A 21,026-nucleotide genomic window follows, 5' to 3' on the forward strand; every position below is an offset into this window, starting at 1 on the left:
CTCCTATTTTTTGTGTTATGAGAAGAAATAAATAACACTTCCTTATTTACATTCTCCACACCATTCATGATTTTATAAACCTTGCTCATATCCCCCCCTTAGTCATCTCTTTCCAAAGTTGAAATGACCTATTCTTATTAATCTCTGCTCATGTGGAAGCTGTTTCATACCCGCAATCATTCTTGTTGCCCTTTTCCATAACCTTTTTTTCAATTCCAAGATATCTTTTTGAGATGGGATGACAAGATCTGCAGGCAGCAGTTTAGGTGTGGGCGTACCATGGATTTATATAGAGGAAATATGATATTTTTGGTCTTATTATCTTTCCCTTTCTAACTGATTTCCTGCTGCACATTGAATGGATGTTTTCAGAGAACTATCCATAATGACACCCAGCTCTCTTTCTTGAGTGCTAACAGCTAATTTAGAACTAATCATTTTATACGTACAATTGGTATTATGTTTTCCAATAACCATTACTTTGTCCACATGTCTCTGGAGCATACTTTCTCCCTCCTGCAATTCATGGCTTCTCCTGCATCTGGAATCTGTCTTTCTGCTGCAGCCATAGCCCAGCAACCCAAGAGTCCCCTTTGCCACCCTTGTGCCTCTCTCTTGCCCCATCTTCTCCTGACTCATCCAGTCTCTCTGGTTTTGAAGGGCTGAATAACACTTCCTCTCTTTGATCCCTTTTCTGGGGAGTTTCCATTACTACCTTGCCCAACCCTCAGCAGAGAAACTGGAAGAAACTGGTTTTGTCTAGAATGCAATTACTCCCTTCTGTCCAGCTGATAACTTGTTAGGGCTGATAGTCTTTAAAGACGAACCTATTTATAGATAGATGTCTCCGCCCCAAACTCCTGCCTCTGAGCACAAGGCGTATGAGCAAAGACTACAGGAGAAAACAAAAGGCCTAAGCATACAGACAGGTCACACATTCACAAGTGCATAAATAGGGTTAAAATATCTTGTCAATGTGCAGTGGCAAACAAAAAAGCTAACAGAATGTTTGGAATCACTAAGAAAGGATAGATAATAAATCAGAAAATATCATATTGCCTCTATATAAACACCAGGTATATCCATGTATTGATTACAGTGTGCAGATCTGGTCACCCCATCTCAAAAAAAGATAGGTTGGAAAGGGAAAAGGCACATAGAAAGGAAACAGAAATAATTAGGGGTATGGAACACCTTCTATATTAGGAGAGATAAAAAATCTGGGACTTTTCAGCTTTGAAAAATGATGACGAAGATGAGATATGAGGTCTGTAAAATCATGCATGGTATGGAAAAAAAATCTATAAGGAAATGTTATTTACTCCTTCACCTAACAAAAGAAGTGGGGGTCAGCCAATGAACTTAATAAGCAGGATTTTGAAACAAAAAAAGTGTTTCTTCACAGTAAACCTGTTGCAACTCTGGGCCAGAGGATGTTGTGAAGGCCAAGACTGGATATGAGACAGCAGTGTGCCCTGGTTGACAAGCAGGCCAATGGCATATAGGGCTGTATAAGCAGAAGCATTGTCAGCATTGCCTCTATTCAGCACTGCTGAGGCTACACCTGGAGTATTGCGTCCGGTTTTGGTCCCCCCACACTACAGAAGGGATGTGGACAAATTGGAGAAAGTCCAGTGGAGGGCAACGGAAATGATTAGGGGGCTAGGTCACATGACTTTCCAGAAGAGGCTGAGGGAACTGGGCTTATTTAATCTGCAGAAGAGAAGAGGGAGGGGGGATTTGATAGCAGCCTTCAACTACCTGAAGGGGGATTCCAAAGAGGACGGAGCTCGGCTGTTCTCAGTGGTGGCAGATGACAGAACAAGAAGCAATGGTCTCAAGTTGCAGGGGGGAGGTCTAGGTTGTATATTAGGAAACACTATTTCACTAGGAGGGTGGTAAAGCACTGGAATGGGTTCCCTAGGGAGTTGATGGAATCTCCATCTTTAAAGGTTTTTAAGACCTTTCTTGACAAAGCCCTGGCTGGGATGATTTAGTTGTTGTTGGACCTACTTTCAGAAGGGGGTTGGACTAGATGACCTCCTGAGGTCTCTTCCAACCCTAATATTCTACTATTCTAATATTTGGGTAAATCAATTTATTTCTGTGTGGCACAGTCCATCTATAGCATGGGGATAATGCTGCCTACCAGACTAGCTAAAGAACTGCTAGATGGAGTGATCAAAAGCAACATGAGGAGCATATGTTAGACTCAGTTTCTCTGTTCAACTTCAGCCCCTGGGCAATGGGTGCCCTGTAGATCCATATAAGGTGCCATGTACGTGTGCAAATAGTTGACTAATGGAAGGTGTGGTGTTTATTTCCCTCCCTGTGATCTACCAAAGCCATCCCAACCTCTGCACAGCATCCAGGGTTCCCAGCTAACACAGTGGTAAACTTTCTGCCTCTCTCAGCTGTTGTCCTCATAGCTTCAAATCTGATACCTTGCCCTGCCCCCAGTGCCTGATTCAGGGCAAAGGACTCCCAGCCCATCCCCATTGCAGGGACCCTGCCTGATACAGGCCCCGAGCTGGGAGGAAAAAAAGGGAACTGAAAGCCAAACAAATAAGACAAACAGGCCTCCCCCTTCCCTCAGGACTTTGTAGCTGAGCTTTAGGGCTCATAAACTGTATGATGCACAGCTTTGGCCGCCTGCCTCACAACCCTGTTCCCAACCCTTGGTTGCTTTTATATGTCTTCCTGGCTTCCCTCTCCACTCCTGATTGTCCTGTCACCACATCCTTACTGCACTGACTGCAGGCTTCTTCTCCAAACCTGGAGCAGAGGGAGCCCCACTGGGGTGGTGGGGGAGAGAGGTGGAGATGATCCAGAGAGTGACGGGGTGATGAGAGGAGGGAGCAACAGCATTGGGGTTTTTGGGAAGAGTCAGGAGAGAAGGCAGGGCCTCTAGTGTCCAGTTTCCAGCAATTAGAAAGATAGCAACCTTCTGAGTTAATGAGTTGTACACAGACTGATTCCCAAGTTTGTCACGCTGACACAGCACAGTAAGGCCACAAAGGGGTTTAATGTCACTTTGACTGTCCAGTTAGTGATTCAGGGAAGAGGGCCCAGCACCATGTCACCAGCCATCTCTGCATAGAGCTGGGTCTGACAGCCAGAACACAAGAAGAAAACTTTAGGTCACTTTGTGAGTAAACAGCTGAAGCAGCCTGTTCTAGATCTGTTTGGTCCTCACCCCGTAGATAATGGGGTGTAGCATATGGGGCACCAGAAGGTACATGCTGGCAATGAGAACCTGAAAATGCAGAGATACATTCTGAACACATTGGTATGTGAGAAAGGAGAAGAGACGTGGGATGTAAAAGGCTAAGATGAAACAGTGATGGGAGTTGCAGATCCCAAAACTTCTGATCCAGGCATTCTTTGTGGGAAGACTGAATATGATCCTTAGGATCTGAGTATACAACACAGCGATTAAATATACATCCAGACTGCTCACAAAAAATTCCACAAAGAGGCTGTAGTAACTTCTGATGCAGATGTCAGCACAGGCCATCTTCATCATGGCCATGTGCTCACAGTGTGTGTGGGGATTGTGTTGATTCTGCAATATGGTCAACAACTCAACAGCAAGGGATAGGCAGAACGAGCATACCACCATGCAGCACCATAGCCAGGCCAATATTGGCCACCATGGAGTTTGTCAGGATGGTGGAATGTCTCAGGGGATTGCAGATGGCCACTTAGCAATCAAAAGCCATGGCCACAATAATTCTTCCTAGTGAAATAATGACTTATGAAAAGATGCTGAGGGAATGGGCCTTAATTAGTCTGCAGAAGAGAAGAGTGAGGGGGGATTTGATAGCAGCCTTCAACTACCTGAAGGGGGGTTCCAAAGAGGATGGAGCTCGGCTGTTCTCAGTGGTGTCAGATGACAGAACAAGGAGCAAAGAACCTCAGCCATCATCAGCCCCCTCATATCGCTCCAGCTTATCGCCTCTGAGTACAACATGTCTGAGCAAAGAGTACCGGAATAGTGGAAAGACGTAAGGATCCAGTCAGATTATTCATGCAATCAATAGTAAGCTAACAAGTGTGACACAGGGTTAGACAGGGTTATGCAAATAGCAGGGTTATTTACCCGAATTCACCTTTAAAAACTTATTAGAGAAGTACATAAGTGGTAATTAGGGCTATTCTTTATAACTATCTGACATAGCCATGCTAAATGGACTAGAGTTTTGAAATGGAAACCTGTACTGATAGAGAATTAGAAGTACAATTTATTGTATTTGTTTACTTTTATCTTGTTAGATCTTAACTGTGTAAAGAGATGGATCCTGTCTGTTGCTATATCTTTTGATTCAACAATCAAAATGAAATATTAACATTTTGGGTGTAATAATCTCATTGTCTCTACTTATTTTTGAAGCTTGTAGTAAACTGCCTATGAGCCATGGTAATTCTACTTCAAAGCAACTATTCTTCACTATCATTAAATTAATGGAGATATCCCATCTTGTAGAACTGGAAGGGACCTTGAAAGGTCATCAAGTCCAGCCCCCTAGCCTTCACTAGCAGGACTACTGATTTTGCCCCAGATCCCCAAGTGGGCCCCTCAAGGATTGAACTCACAACCCTGGGTTTAGAAGGCCAGTGCTCAAACCACTGAGCTATCCCTCCCCCCATAGATCATAGCCTGCCAGTGGTCTTTAAAAGAATGCTTGGGCCCTGATCCTGTCATCTCAAATGTGCTTAAGCTTCATCAGGGGAAGCTTGCACCTCAATATTGAATAAAGCTCACCATCTCTACCAGTAACCTGACTTAAGAACTCTTTTCATGTCCTTATTGTGACAGACCCAAATCAGTCTGTTCCTGTTGGGATACAGGAAGTGGCCGGGCATAGGCCCGCCCACTGAGAAAGGACCTCCCCCAGCCTAAGGGGAGGATCCACAAGGTCCAGGAATTCCATTAAGTCCAGGGGGTAACTAAAGATATAACAGCAATGGGTGTGAGATCACAGATGTTAATGAAAGTAACCTATTGGGGACACCAAACAGAGAACCCCAGACAGCACCCATTGCTCCTTGAAGGTGTCAAGGGAGCCTGTGGATGCTGTCCAGAGGAATTCTGCCTGGATGTGTGAGCAGATGGAGGATTGGAAATATGCCCCAGAGTCACAGGAATCCCCCCTCAGCCAAACTCCTTTCTCTGGTTTTATAGATGGCCATTTTTTCCAGTCCTAGGAGGAGGTTGATGAGGCGGTCCCGTGACTTTGTGGGGCCATGGCTAGGGAGTGCATAGATTAAAAAATGAGGAGAAAAGTGCAGCCAAAAATGCAAGAGGTTATCTAAGAGTAGCCGGAATAGGGCTGCAACCTGGCGCTCTCCAGATACACGTGTGCCACGGTCTCCCTAACGCCGCAAAAGGGGCAGGTTTCCAGAACAGGGGTGAACCTTGTGAAGAACATACCCGTGCTCATGGCTCTGTGAAGGAGCCACCAACTGACATCCCATTTGGGCTTCGGGACCAGGGTGAAGTATAGGCTTACACACTAGCGTTCCCCATCTTCCAGAGGTGGTTAGAGGTCCTGCCACTTCATATTGTATTGGGGTGGGACACAAGGATGAGGATGTGAAGGGTGTGGAGCACAAACAGGTACAGATGTTTCCTTGGCACACTCCAGAAATGAACCGGCTGCAAGTCATGCAGGCAGATTACAGTGAATTGGTGGGATGGCTGGGTGAGCCCATGGTACAAGGGCCCAATGGAAAGATCCAGAGAGCCTGGAGTGTAAGGTGGGCAGGGAGAGCCCTCCCACAGTACATGGTTGAGGTAAACCCAAGCAGTGGGCGATAGAGCAGACCTCACCGCCATGGATCTGGTTGCTGAAATCAGTTTCCAGGTCTGGAGGAGGTCCTGATAGAAGACCAGCAGCCAGGTGGAGTCTTGTGGAAGACCTCTCAAGTGGAGATAAAGGAGCTTCCAGTCATATTGGAGCCCTTGGAAGTGACGCAGGAAGGCGTGTGCCAGTATGCTCCACGCCACACTACCTGCACCATAAATGAGCCTGTGCAGGGCTTGGAGGCAGAAGATGTGGACCTGAGTGCACAGGCACTTCAAGCTGTATCCTCCATCCTCCAGGGAGAGGGGGAGGACCACTCCAGAGACCCAGTGCAGTCCCGGACAAAAGGACTCCAGAACCAGCTTCCAGAGGTTGGCCAGGAGATCCAGGGCTGGGACCAGGGTGTTGAACTGGTTCCAGAGCATGGACAGGACTAACTGATTAAGCACCAGTGCCCTACCTCAGAGGGAGAGACACTGGAGTAGTTCTGTCCATCTCCACAGCCACTCCAACACCCTGCCCTGTAAACTGTGCCAGTTCTCTGGCAGAGATGGATGTGTGGCAGAAAAGTCAACTCTGAGATAGAGCAGCGGACCCACTCTCCACTGGATGGCCTTAAGGTCGGGTGGAAGGGAGCTCGCCTGCCACCCATTCCCGACCATGCTAGAGCTCTTGACCCAGTTGACCCGGGCAGAGGAGGCCACTGAGTAGATTGTCTCCACCTGCACCAGGTTGCCTGGGCCCTGGACTACCAGGAGCACCTCATCAGTGTATGCTGACAGGACCAGTCGCAGCTCTGGCTCTTGGATCACCATCAACCTGCTCCGGGCCCAATGTTGGGGCATAAACATTGAAGAGATTGACCACCAGTCCCTCCATACAGACCTGGAGGTGCAGCCAGCGGCCCGGCACAGCATCGGTGACCCCCAGCACCTTAGGCTATAGATCGGGGGAGAACAGGGTGGCCACCTGAGCTGAACTTGTGGTAAGGTGGCTAAAATAGACCCTGTTCCCCCACTCCAGCTGCCAGCTCACTTTGGCAGCTGGATCCATATGGGTCTCCTGCAGGAAGACCACAGAGTACCCACCTCCTGGAGGAAGGAGAGCACCTGGCAGCTGCAGAGACCCACCCTACAGCCCCAGGTGTTTAGTGTAGCAAAAGTGATGGGTACCATAGGGTGGGCTGGGGGGGATCCACACTGGCAGGGATCCTAGTGGCCCCCATTGGGCCATGCAGCAATCTGCGACCAACTCCATAAATAAGCAGGGAGTCATGGAAACCCCAGGACCACTGGTAGACCAAAGTTGCCAGCTTCCCAGTCCCTTTACCCTCCTCCAAAATCACCCTCACAGCCCCGAGGATTTGATAGAAGTCCCCCCAGAGCGGAAGAGCAAGCTGCACCCACAGGCATCCTGGAGGAACTCTCAGAGATCTTCTTGCAGCCTCTCAGGTGTGGGGTCACTGGCTCCTGGCTGTGATCCGGTGGTGTCCTCATCACAGCCCCTCAGGTGGTGGTGGTGTCCACAGAAGCAGCAACGGCTGGGGATGGGGCAGGGTCCCTTACTCTTCTCCACTGGGGAGGAGACAAGCAGGCCCACCCAAAGAGCAGCAGCAGAAGCAGCAGCAACTGGGGAGTCCACCAGCCAGCAACAAGGTAGCAGAGTCTGGGAGTCTGGCCCAGAAAAGGGAGCTGAAGCAACAGCAGCAAGAGACCAAGGCCCTGCAGCAGCACCAGCAGGAGAGCGGTCAACAGTTGAGATAGTGGCCACTGGAGGAACAGGTTTCTGTTCCCTGAGTGACCAAAGCAGGGGCTGTCTTAGAGCAATCAGGAACCTGCTAGAACCAATTAAGGCAGGTGGGCTAATTAAGACACCTAGAGCCAATTAAGAAAGTACTAGAATCAATTAAGGTAGGCAGGGTAATCAGAACACCTGGCTTTAAAAGGACCTCCCTTCAGTTAGTGGGGGGGGGGGGTTTCTAAGGATCTGGGAGAGAGAGAACCTGCTGCTGGAGGACTGAGAAGTACGGATGCTTTCAGGCAACAGGATGAAGGTTCTGCGGTAAGATAAAAAAGGGTGCTGGGGGGAGGCCATGGGGAAGTAGCCCAGGGAGTTGTAGCTGTCACCAGCTGGTACAGGAGACACTGCAGACAGCTGCTATCCACAGGGCCCTGTGCTGGAACCCGGAGTAAAGGGCGGACCTGGTTTCCCCACATTCCCCACAATTCCCTATTTAACACAGGAGGAGTTGACCTGGACTGTGAGTCACATTGGAGGGGAATGTCTAAGTTGGAGAGGGATCTGCCCTTTCCTTACCCACTAGGCAGGATAACCAAGACAGTGGAGATTGTTCTCCTTGCTTTCCACCATGCTGGTCAGTGATGAGGTTAGCTGAGTGAATGACAGGTTTGACCCTCTAGAAAAAGGGGCTAAACTGAGGGCTGCCATGAACCTCTGAGGTGAGCAAATCTGCCAGAAAGCGGAGGTCCCACCAAGTCAGAGGTGGAACTTTGTCACAGTATGTATAGTGATCTTTTATCCAACACACTCTCTCTTTAAATAAATCTTAGTTTAATTAATAAGAACTGGCTGTAAATGTGCATTTGAGTAAAATCTGAAATATTTATTGACCTGGGAGGTAATATGTGTGATCCTTTGCAATTGGTAGAACTTTTTATATGATGAACAAGTTTTTCAGTAATCTTCATCTTATTTTACATAGCTGTCCAGAAGGAAGCCCGAGGCTGGGTTTCTTTAAGGGATCTAGCAGTGTCCAGTTACTGCAGGGCAGAGGGAGACATTGGGTCATTAACCGTGGCTGTCGCCTACACAGGGGCAGGCTCCTTGTCAGGCTGCAGCAGCTCCCATCCCAGCCTGGAGCAGAGGCAGCCCAGCTGGTGTGGAGCTGGGAGGTGGAGATTGTGTCGGGATGTACACTGGGTGAAGCCTGGAAGCTGTAGGAACCACTGTGTCCTTTAAATAGTTAGCTCTGTTGGCCTCGCACCCTATTGAGTTATCTCAGTGCTTTACCTAAGCCACTCAGGGACCAGCAATGGAGACCCCAGTCAATTTCCAACCACCACAGCGTTGCACCCCTACTGGAGTGTAATCCCTGAATTATACCATCTTACCCTGCACAGGGATCTGGAAGGATGCAAGCTCATTAAACAATCGGCTCTCCCCTCGATTTGGGGAAGATATGCAACTATCTTTGTTCACAGAGCTAAGTTAACCAAACACTTCACTCAAAAAGACACTGGTTAAGATAAAGCATAAAACAGGTTTATTAACTACACAAAGAAAGGTTTTAATTGACTATAAGTGATAAAAAAACTGATCAAAGCGGTTTACTTAGGAAATTAAACAAAGTCACAATTTAAGACTTATACAAACTAGATAGGATTTGGATCAGCAACCTCTCACCCTTACTGATGATCCAAGCAGGCTTATAGATTCGTGAGGTACATGCTGCATCTGATTTGCAGCCTCAGTTTCCTTCCCTTGTTTCAAGTCCTTTCTCTTCTAGAGATTCTTTCAGGTATTGAGTTCTTCGAAAGTGAAGACAAGTGATGATGTCACTCACCCTCTTTTATACCTTCTTCCAATTTGCTGGAAAGTCTATGCATGTGTTGTGAGGGGCCCACCCCCATTGGCCAAAGATTCTCCACTGTCTCCATGATCACTCCGAGGAGGCTTCCTTATATTGAATTTCTGTGTTACTGGGAACTCTCACCACTGACTGACTCCCACCACTGACTGCATCCATTGTCACGGGCATAAAAGTCTTAGTATCCTCATGGAGTCTGCCAGATGCTATTACTGTGCTTTGTTGACAGTAAACTTTGCCTAGTGCCTTCGTCCCATAATGGATCTTGTGGTCATTGGGCGATTCGCTCAAGTTCTGCCATGCTAGCTGTCTGCGCAGGGCTGGAGTGGAACAGAGAGGGAACATACATGCAGAAAAACATCTGTCAACATCTCACCAAATCCAGGAGTCCTGACTTCCCTGCCATAACCACAGTCACTGTCTGTCACACCAAGGGGGAAATGGTTTCCTGCTCTGGAAGAAGCTTTTCCTTGGATGGGATTCAGAGGAAAGACTGGAAGAGGGATTCTGGGCCTTCACCATCCTCTCAACCTGAATCGGAGGTTTTCAGAACTAGCTGGATATTGTGAGATCCCCGCTCCTGGGAAATGTGAACCCTGGGACTCAACCTCCACTCCCTCTCAGAAAGCTGCCAACAGGTCACAGTCACTGTGGTTGATTTTGAGGGAACAGACCGGGATCGGTTAGAAGAGCTGAAAGGCAGTGGGGTGCTCCGTGCCACCGCCCAAGCTTTCTGAAGGCTGTAATCTGCTTCCTGCTTGGCCTGGAACTGTTCCCTTGATGATGGAGACATCAGTTCCTCCTTGGACTGTGGACTGGGGCTTGGTCCCTCTGGAAGCGATGCAGGTGCTGGGGCTGTTACTGTTGACTGTGAACCGCTGTCCACTGCTGCACTATGTGGTATCTCAGGCTCTGGCTGAACCTCTTTTGTAGGGTTATCTGCTGCTTCTGCCAGTTCAGGCTCGCTGGTGCCCTCTGGCGTTGGAGTTGTAGATGGGTTTGCAAGAGCTAGAGTCAGTTGTGGCAATGGTTCTGGTGCTGGTTGCGTTGCCAGTTCCGGTTCTGGGACTGGCTTTGGCTGGGTCTCTGGTAACACAGATGGGGCCCTGTGGGACGGCTCAGGAACAGGGATGGGGGTGAAAGCTTGCTTAGCCTGGCTGCGGGTGACTATTCCCACCCTCTTGGCTAGCTTCACAAGGGTGGCCAAGTCTTCCCCCAGCAGCATGGGGATGGGATAATTGTCATAGACTGCAAAAGTCCACATTCCTGACCAGCCCTTGTACTGGACATGCCACTTGGCTCTAGGCAAGGTTACAGACTGTGACATGAAGGGTTGAATTTTCACTGGAGCCTCTGGGTTGATGAGTTTGGGGTCCACTAGGGATTGGTGGATAGTTGACACTTGTGCTCCAGTGTCTCTCCACGCGATAACCTTGTTTCCGCCCACTCTCAAGGTTTCCCTTTGCTCCGAGGGTATGAGAGAGGCATCTGGGCCTGGGGATCGTTGGTGTGATTGTGGTGTAATGAACTGTAATCGGTTGGGGTTCTTGGGGCAGTGGGCCTTTATATGTCCCAGTTCATTCCATTTAAAACATCGCCCTGCTAAGGTATCACTGGGGCGATGTTGGTTAGTGGAGACTGGTGTGGTGGGGTGAGAAGGTGTCTGGGGTTTCCCTTGGGATGTAGGTGGGACCTTGGGTTGTCCCCAGTGGTAACGTTTTGTTTCGGGTTGCCCCTTCTGATATTCGCTCCAACTGCTACATTTTTTTTTCTTTTCTGCCACCTCCACCAATTTGGCTCCAATCTCCCCCACCTCGGTTACAGTTTTGGGCTTCCCATCTAGGATGTACCTTTCTATTTCCTCAGGCACACCCTCTAAAAACTGCTCCATTTGCATTAGGAAGGGCAACTCTTCCGTAGATTTAACATTTGCTCCTGATATCCGGGCATCCCAATTTTTCCCAATGTGGTAGGCATTTTGGATAAATGACACATCGGGTTTCCACCTTAGGGCTCTGATACGCCGACGGGCATGCTCAGGTGTTAGCCTCATTCTGATTCTGGCCTTGTTTTTAAAAAGTTCATAACTGTTCATGTGTTCCTTAGGCATTTCAGCCGCCACCTCTGCTAAGGGTCCACTGAGCTGCGGCCTCAGCTCTACCATGTACTGGTCTGTAGTGATGCTGTACCCAAGGCAGGCCCTTTCAAAATTTTCTAAGAAGGCCTCAGGGTACGTACCAAGAGAGCGCAGATTGCTGGCAAGAAACTGTGGAGCGACTCCTAAACATTAGGGAGCACCAAGCAGAATCGATTCACGTGCTCCTAACACTGTATACGGAGCAGCTTCTCGGCCGACCCACCCACAGTTCTTGTCCCAGAAGTCTTTCCCTTGTGCCCCTATGTCACCTGCAACACAGTTTGGACACCATACTGTTTCATATCACCTCCAGCAGCCTCCAACACCTACACCTTCACCATCCAGCCCTTCAGACTCTAACCATCACCCACTTCACTCAAACCCCATGCACAGTAGTTCAGCTCAGATGAAGTGCAGCGCCCATTGCATGGCACTGCAGACAGCAAAGCTGCATATGACACCTGTATATACACAAATCTGTAATGATCCGGACCCCCCCACACCACCTCCTTCCATTCTTCTCATACACTGCATAGATGTGTCATCCCATGTGTGTATCTCCACATTTTTGTAATATTAATAAATGCATTTTTTTGTTGGAAAGCATTTTTATTGATTTAAATAAAAGCAAGCATAGCCCAGAAAAGCAAGAGGCACTGCTAGTCAGTGTATCATATGGAGTAATCACAGATGCCTAATAGCACTGGGACCACTGCACTCCCGCGCATGGCACCAAACATTGCTTACTTTCAGCAACAAATTGCTACCTCAAGGCATCTCTGATCCTCATGGCCCTGCAATGGCCCCCTCTAATAGCGCTGGTCTCTGGCTGTTGAAATTCAGTCTCCAGACACTGAGTCTTAGCGGTCCATGCCTGAGTGAAGCTTTCACCCTTCCCTTCACAAATATTATGCAGAGTACAGCATGCAGCTATAAACATAGGGATGTTGTCATCGGTCAGATCCAGAATCCCATACAGACTTCACCAGCGGGCCTTTAAAACTGCCAAAAGCACACTCAACAGTCATTCTGCACCGGCTCAACCCGTTGTTGAGCTGCTCCTTGCTACTGTCAAGGCTCCCCATGTATGGCTTCATGAGCCACGGTATCAAGGGGTAGGTGGGGTTTCCCGGGATCACAGTGGGCATTTCGTCTTCCTCTATGGTGATCTTGTCACGGAAAAAAGCTCGGCTTTCAGCTTCCTGAACAAGCCTGTGTTCCGAAATATTCGTGTGTCATGCACCATTCTGGACCGGCCGGTGTTAATGTCCTTGAAACACCCATGGTGATCTATAAGCACCTGGAGAACCATTCAGAAATATCCCTTCCTATTAATATACTCAGAGGCTAGGTGGTCTGGTGTCAGAATTGGAATATGCATGCCATCTATCACCTCTCCACAGTTAGGGAACCCATCTGTGCAAAGCCATCCACAATGTCACACACATTGCCCAAAGTCACGTTTTTTTTCTGAGCAGGATGTGATTAATGGCCCTGAAAACTCCAATGGTCGACTTGCCCACTCCGAATTTGTTAGCGACCAATTGGTAGCTGTCTGGAGTAGCCAGCTTTCACAGTGCAATCACCATGTACTTCTCCATCATCAGGGCAGCTCTCATTCTCATGTCCTTCTGCCACAGGGTGGGGGCGAGCTCATCACACAGTCCCATTCAAATGCATTTTCTCATACAAAAGTTCTGCAGCCACTGCTCATCATCCCAGACTCTCATGATGACATGAACCCACCACCAAGTACATGTTTCCTGAGCCCTACAACAGCTCTCAACTGTGGCTAGCATGCACGTGTATGCCACAATCAATCTCGTGTTGTCTCTATTAAGCATGTCAACATCTTTGTTGGACTCCTCATCCTGACATCCATTTGAGGAGCAGCTGGACTGCCATTCGTGACGTGTTAGTGAGACCCATCAGCATGTTCATCAACAGTTTGGGATCTGTTCCTGCAGACCGAAAAGGTGAAGAGTACAGTACAGTACAGTGCAGTACAAAAACTGTTGAAAGATGGCATCAAATGCAGATGAACGGGAAAAATCTGCTGGGTAGTGAACCGATGTATGACAGGGCATTGGGACCGGACCCAGGTTGTCCCACGACACCCTGCCCCCTTCCCACAAACCTCGGTGGCTGAAGGGGAAGGAGATGCTCTGTGCGATACCTGCCCAGAGTGCACCTCTCTGAATGCCGTTGCAAGTGCTTCAAGTGCCGCAAGAGTGGCCATGCCATTGCGCTGGCAGCTCACAGTGTGAACACACAGCAGCCCTGTCCCTGCAGCGCTCTCTGAGGGGGGTTAACTCCCGGATCGTTACATCTGCAAGTGTGGACATAGTCTAAGTCTGTTCCCCTGAGGGGACCCCAGTGACTGTGATGCGTTGGCAGGTTTCTGAGTGGCAATGGAAGGGGAGTCCCAGAGTTCACACCTCACAGGAGTGGGGAGCTCACAAAGTCCAGCTAGTTCTGAAAACCTCAGATTCACTTTGACAGATGGCAATGGCTAAAGGCTGCCTCTCCCAGCCTTTCCTCTGCACCCCACCCATGTACAGTCCCTGAAAGAGCGGGAGTCCATTTCCCTCTTGGTGTGATGGAGAGACCATGGTCACAGCTGGGAAATAAGGACTCCTGGGTTGTGTCTGTCATCCTGTCTCTCAATCTGTGTGTGACCTTGGCCAGCCCATATTGCCCCATGCCTCGGTTTACCTATGTGTATACTGGGGATATTTTCATAATGACTTTACTTTGCTAGCCGTTTTGAACATCCTTCACTAAAGGGTACTGCACAGTATGATGATAGCGAGAAGATTTAGTGCTCATGTCTCCTCTTAGTCATCTTTCTCCAGTTCTCTGTCTCCTATCTACCTATTAATCCTGTGCATTTACAGGGTACCTGTGGAAATCTAGGCATTAATCCTTTTTTTTCTTTCTAATCAACTATAATTTATAAATATACACAAATACACAGAGCAGCCAATTCCTCTCTGACTTAGCAGAGAGCCCAGGAGTTCTCATCTCCCTTTGGGAAGGTCCCTTAATTACTGTTTACTTCTAAAGCTGGATAATTAGCACAGAAGTGGAGACATGCTTGTCTATAGCCAGTTTACATTCAGATGCTCTGTTCTCCTATAGAGGCTGAGCAAACCCCACTGGGATTGCACAGAGCTATATTATAAACTGTGCACATGTCTGTGTTGGCTCTTGGCATGGGATGTTGTTGAAGATGCTGGGTTGAGAGAGGTGTCGGTCACGGATACCTGAGGGGGATTCCCAGGGAAGACGCTTCCATCTCAGAATTCACAGGTACCCATCTCTTGCTGAGAAGCTCACCTGATTGAAAAACCCTGTGGAGTAAGTCTGTGGTCCTTTCCCCTCTGCAAAACAATGACACATCCCAGGGCCTTGCCATAAGTGATGAGTTTGCTAAAGAACCACTGGCCAAAATGTCACTGATTTCTGTGCATCACTGCTCATCCCGCCTGCTGGCCTCCAGCCCCAAGGTGGTGCATTTCAGTGGCACAGTGAATCCTTCAGGATGAAAGGTGTTAGTAGATGTGCAATACAAGCCCAAATTCTGAGACCACGGCCCGTACTTTGCTCAGGCCCCAGTGAGGTAAAACTCCGCTTGGAGCAAGAACCTAGTACAGACGTTAGGAGCCAGCTGTGTGCTAATGCAGACACTTTGCGACCAGGGGCTGCTAACAGGGAGTTTCACAAGGGAGTTCTCCATGTGAAGAAGGAGCAAATACAGGACCCTTGGGGTAAGTGACTGTCTGTAGTGTGTGTTTGTTTGTGTTTGGGGGTTACTTGCTGTGTGCTGAGCTTGTGTTTGTCAGTCTGTTTGTTTGGCTGGTTGGTTGAAGGACCGTGCGATGTGGCTGGCAGTTGGAAGCTGTGAGCTTCAAAGCAAGGTCTGAAAGCTAGAAGCCTCTGTAATTGGCTGAGATTTAATCAGTGGGTGGGGCATACACACAGGCCAGGGCTTTATAAAGCAGTGCACAAACGACAAGGGGCTGCTAACCGGAGTTTCGCAAGGGAGTTTGGAAGCGGAGTGGGAAGGGAGCGAGGGTCCCTTGCAGGTTCTATCTGTTTTCCCTTTATTCCCCTTAAAACCTATAAACCAAACTACATTCAAAACTTCTTTCTTTAAACAACCCTTTAATTAACTAGGAGAGAATGCAGGCAGAAGCCCAGCTGCAGAGTGGGGGCTATCCAGTTTATTGCACTGAGTGCAGCATGTATGATTACCTGCCCTGTGGGGGGTTGGTGTATGTGTGCATTCGGTGCAAGGAGCTCCTGGCCCTCAAAGATCACGTACAGACTTTGGAGGCCAGGGTAGCGGAACTGGAGGAGCTAAGAGAGGCAGAGAGGTATGCTGATGAGGGTTTCCGGGACACTGTAAAATTGTCCCGCCTCCGGTCAGACAGTCCCTGCGCTGTTAAGGAGGATGAAAGGCCCAGGGAAGCAGAGCAGTCAACTGGAGCAGAGGGAAACCTTCCCATAGTTGGGACTCTCCTTCCAGATGGTGCTGGGGTTGCCTCTTGCACTGAGGTTACCTCTCCGGCGGAGGGAACTCCAGTTGCTAGGAAAAGGCAGGTGTTCGTAATGGGAGATTCGATCATTAGAAACGTAGATAGCTGGGTTTGTGATGACCGGGAGAACCATATGATACTTGCCTGCCTGGTGCGAAGGTTGAGGCTCTCTCGAAGCATCTAGACAGACTTATGTGTAGTGCTGGGGAGGAGCCGGTGGTTGTGGTACATGTAGATACCAATGACATAGGGAAGGGTAGGAGAGAAGTCCTGGAGGCCAAATTTAGGCTGCTAGGGAAGAGACTGAAATCCAGGACCTCTATGGGGGCATTCTCAGAAATGCTCCCAGTTCCACGCGCAGGGCCAGGTAGGCAGGCAGAGCTTCAGAGTCTCAATGCGTGGATGAGACACTGGTGTAGAGAGGAGGGGTTTAGATTCATTAGGAACTGGGGAAACTTTTGGGATGGGGGGAGCCTGTACAGGAGAGATGGGCTCCTCCTAAACCAAAGTGGAACCAGACTGCTGGCACTGAACATTAAAAAGGTTGTAGAGCAGTTTTTAAACTAGGAGATGGGGGAAAGCCGACTGCTGCAGAGGAGCATGTGGATAGGACAGAGACTTCTCTTAGGGAAGAGTCTAATGATAGAGAATCTCCAGGTTATAGTCAGGAGCAGAGGATGAAGGAGGATAATGTAAGGGTCAGATCAGATGATAAACATTCACATAAAAAAGAATCTGACACATCAGAAAAGGGCAGACAAATAAACAGTGACAAGTTTTTAAAGTGTTTGTACACAAATGCTAGAAGTCTAAATAATAAGATGGGTGAACTAGAGTGCCTTGTGGTAAAGGAGGATATTGATACAATAGGCATCACAGAAACCTGGTGGACTGAGAGCAATCAATGAGACACAATAATTCTGGCGTACAAAATATATCGGAAGGAGAGAACAGGTCATGCACGTCGGGGGGGGGGGAGTGGCACTATATGTGAAAGAAAATGTAGAATCAAATGAAGTAAAAATCTTAAGTGAATCCACATGCTCCATAGAATTTCTATGGATAGAAATTTCATGCTCTAATAAGAATATAACATTAGGGATCTATTATCGACCAGGTCACTTCAGGACGAAATGCAGAGATAAAATTTCTTGATACATTAAATGACTGCTTCATGGAGCAGCTGGCACAGGAACCCACAAGGGGAGAGGCAACTCTAGATTTAGTCCTCAGTGGAGCACAGGAGCTGCTCCAAGAGGTAACTATAACAGGACCGCTTGGAAATAGTGACCATAATACAATAGCATTCAACATCCCTGTGGTGGGAAGAACATCTCAATAGCCCAGCACTGTGGCATTTAATTTCAAAAGGGGGAACTATGCAAAAATGAGGGGGTTAGTTAAACAACTTAAAAGGTACAGTGACTAAAGTGAAATCCCTGGAAGCTGCATGGACGCTTTTTAAAGACACCATAATAGACGCCCAACTTCAATGTATACCCCAAATTAAGAAAGACAGTAAAAGAACTAAAAAAGAGCCACCGTGGCTTAACAACCATGTAAAAGAAGTAGTGACACATAAAAAAAACTTCCTTAAAAAGTGGAAGTCAAATCCTAGTGAGGCAAATAGAAAGGAGCATACACACTGCCAGATTAAGTGCAGAAATGTAATAAGAGAAGCCAAAGAGGAGTCTGAAGTACAGCTAGCCCAAAACTCCAAAGGTAATAACAAAATGTTTTTTAAGTACATCAGAAGCAGGAAGCCTGCTAAACAACCAGTGGGGCCCCTTGATAATCGAGATACATTAGGAGCGCTTAAAGACGATAAAGTAATTGCGGCGAAACTAAATGGATGCTTTGCTTCAGTCTTCATGGCTGAGGATGTTAGGGAGACTCCCAAACCTGAGCCGGCTTTTGTAGATGACAAATCTGAGGAACTGTCATGGATTGAAGTGTCACAAGAGGAGGTTTTGGAATTAATCGATAAACGTAACATTAACAAGTCACCGGGACCAGATGGCATTCACCCAAGAGTTCTGAAAGAACTCAAAAGTGAAGTTGCAGAACTATTAACTAAACTTTGTAACCTGTCCTTTAAATTGGCTTCTGTACCCAATGACTGCAAGTTAGCTAATGTAATGCCAATATTTAAAAAGGGTCTATAGGTGATCCCGGCAATTACAGACTGGTAAATCTAACATCAGTACTGGGGAAATTAGTCGAAACAATAGTTAAGAAAAAAATTGTTAGACACATAGAAAAACATAAACTGTTGAGCAATAGTCAACATGGTTTCTGTAAAGGGAAATCGTGTCTTACTACTCTTTTAGAGTTCCTTGAAGGGGTCAATAAATATGTGGACAAGGGGGATCCAGTGGGCATAGTGTACTTAGATTTCCAGAAAGCCTTTGACAAGGTCCCTCACCAATGGCTCTTACGTAAATTAAGCTGTCATGAAATATAAGGGAAGGTCTTTTCATGGATTGAGAACTGGTTAAAAGACAGGGAACAAAGGGTAGGAATTAATGGTAAATTCTCAGAATGGAGAGGGGTAACTAGTGGTGTTCCCCAAGGGTCAGTCCTAGGACCAATCTTGTTCAACTTATTCATAAATGATCTGGAGAAAGGGGTAAAGAGTGCGGTGGCAAAGTTTGCAGATGATACTAAACTGCTCAAGATAGTTAAGGCCAAAGCAGATTGTGAAGAACTTCAAAAAGATCTCACAAAACTAAGTGATTGGGCAACAAAATGGCAAATGAAGTTTAATGTGGATAAATGTAAAGTAATGCACATTGGAAAAAATAACCCCAACTATACAAACAATATGATGGGGGCTAATTTAGCTACAACAAGTCAGGAAAAAGATCTTGGAATCATCGTGGATAGTTCTCTGAAGATGTCCACGCAGTGTGCAGAGGTGGTCAAAAAAGTAAACAGGATGTTAGGAATCATTAAAAAGGGGATAGAGAATAAGACTGAGAATATATTATTGCCCTTTTATAACTCGATGGTAAACCCACATCTCAAATACTGCATACAGATGTGGTCTCCTCATCTCAAAAAAGATATACTGGCACTAGAAAAGGTTCAGAAAAGGGCAACTAAAATGATTAGGGGTTTGGAACGGGTCCCATATGAGGAGAGATTAAAGAGGCTAGGACTCGTCAGCTTGGAAAAGGGGAGACTAAGGGGGGATATGATAGAGGTATATAAAATCATGAGTGATGTGGAGAAAGTGGATAAGGAAAAAATATTTACTTCTTCCCATAATACAAGAAGTAGGGGTCACCAAATGAAATTAATAGGCAGCAGGTTTAAAACAAATACAAGGAAGTTCTTCTTCACACAGCGCAGTCAACTTGTGGAACTCCTTACCTGAGGAGGTTGTGAAGGCTAGGACTATAACAGCATTTAAAAGAGAACTGGATACATTCATGTTGGTTAAATCCATTAATGGCTATTAGCCAGGATGGGTAAGGAATGGTGTCCCTAGCCTCTGTTTTCAGAGGGTGGAGATGGATGGCAGGAGTGAGATCACTTGATCATTACCTGTTATGTTCACTCCCTCTGGGGCATCTGGCATTGGCCACTGTCGATAGACAGGATACTGGGCAACATGGACCTTTGGTCTCACTGGTACGTCCATTCTTATGTTCTTATATTCTTATGACACTGTCCCCCACTCCTATTGCATTTCAGGAATCTGTCCGTTAATGGGGCAGGGGAACAGGGGCTATTACCTGACTTTTATCTCCTGGAAAGCTTGGAGGTGCTAGGGCTCCTCAGTAGAAAAATAATGAGAATTGTCCAACATGGGTAATGCATACTTTCTCCTAGCTTCATTAGAGAAGTTAGCTGAATTGTTATGCCTCAAAATTTGAAAAAAACAATTCTGCTTGAAGCAGACACCCAGCATGGGAAATTTCAGTCCAAACACCTAAAATATGGCAAAGTTATAAGCAACGAAAATGAGGTCTTCTAATCGAAGGTGTCAGACAGCCTGAACTACAGGGGATACCATAGGCACCACCTACAGTGGCTAATCCTTTTTGATTCTGATTCTTCTATAAAAAGTCAGACAACCCCCCAACCTAAAGCAAATACTCACCAGCAACCACACATCACTGAACAAAACCACTAACCCAGGAACCTATCCTTGTAACAAATCCCGATGCCAACTCTGTCCACATATCTATTCAAGTGACATCATCATGGGACCGAATCACATCAGCCATACCATCAGGGGCTCGTTCACCTGCACATCTACCAATGTGATATATGCCATCATGTGCCAGCAATGCCCCTCTGCCATGTACATTGGCCAAACCGGACAGTCTCTACGCAAAAGAATTAATGGACACAAATCTGACATCAGGAATCAAAATTCTCAAAAACCAGTGGGAGAACACTTTAACCTGTCTGGTCATTCAGTGACAGACCTGCGGGTGGCTATATTACAACAGAAAAACTTCAAAAACAGACTCCAACGAGAGACTGCAGAGCTAGAATTGATATGCAAACTAGACACAATCAACTCCGGTTTGAATAAGGACTGGGAATGGTTGAGCCATTACCAACATTGAATCTATCTTCCCTTGTAAGTATTCTCACACTTCTTATCAAACTGTCTGTACTGGGCTAGCTTGATTATCACTTCAAAAGTTTTTTTTCTCTTAATTAATTGGCCTCTCAGAGTTGGTAAGACAACTCCCACCTGTTTATGCTCTCTGTATGTGTGTATATATATCTCCTCAATATATGTTCCATTCTATATGCATCCGAAGAAGTGGGCTGTAGTCCACGAAAGCTTATGCTCTAATAAATTTGTTAGTCTCTAAGGTGCCACAAGTACTCCTGTTCTTCTTTTTGCGGATACAGACTAACACGGCTGCTACTCTGAAACCTGATTCTTCAATGTTCTTCACTCCAATAAT

The 21,026-nt window shown here is 47.0% G+C and overlaps 1 protein-coding gene across 1 annotated transcript in view; it reads left to right on the top strand.

Moving 5' to 3' along the window:
• LOC101944712 (olfactory receptor 52E4-like) overlaps positions 1 to 21,026 on the top strand; it is a 103,997-nt gene that overhangs the window by 73,483 nt on the left and 9,488 nt on the right. The window lies entirely within an intron of this gene.

Source organism: Chrysemys picta, chromosome 1 (genome assembly GCF_011386835.1).
Source record: "Chrysemys picta bellii isolate R12L10 chromosome 1, ASM1138683v2, whole genome shotgun sequence".
In the NCBI taxonomy this organism is placed as follows: domain Eukaryota; kingdom Metazoa; phylum Chordata; order Testudines; family Emydidae; genus Chrysemys; species Chrysemys picta.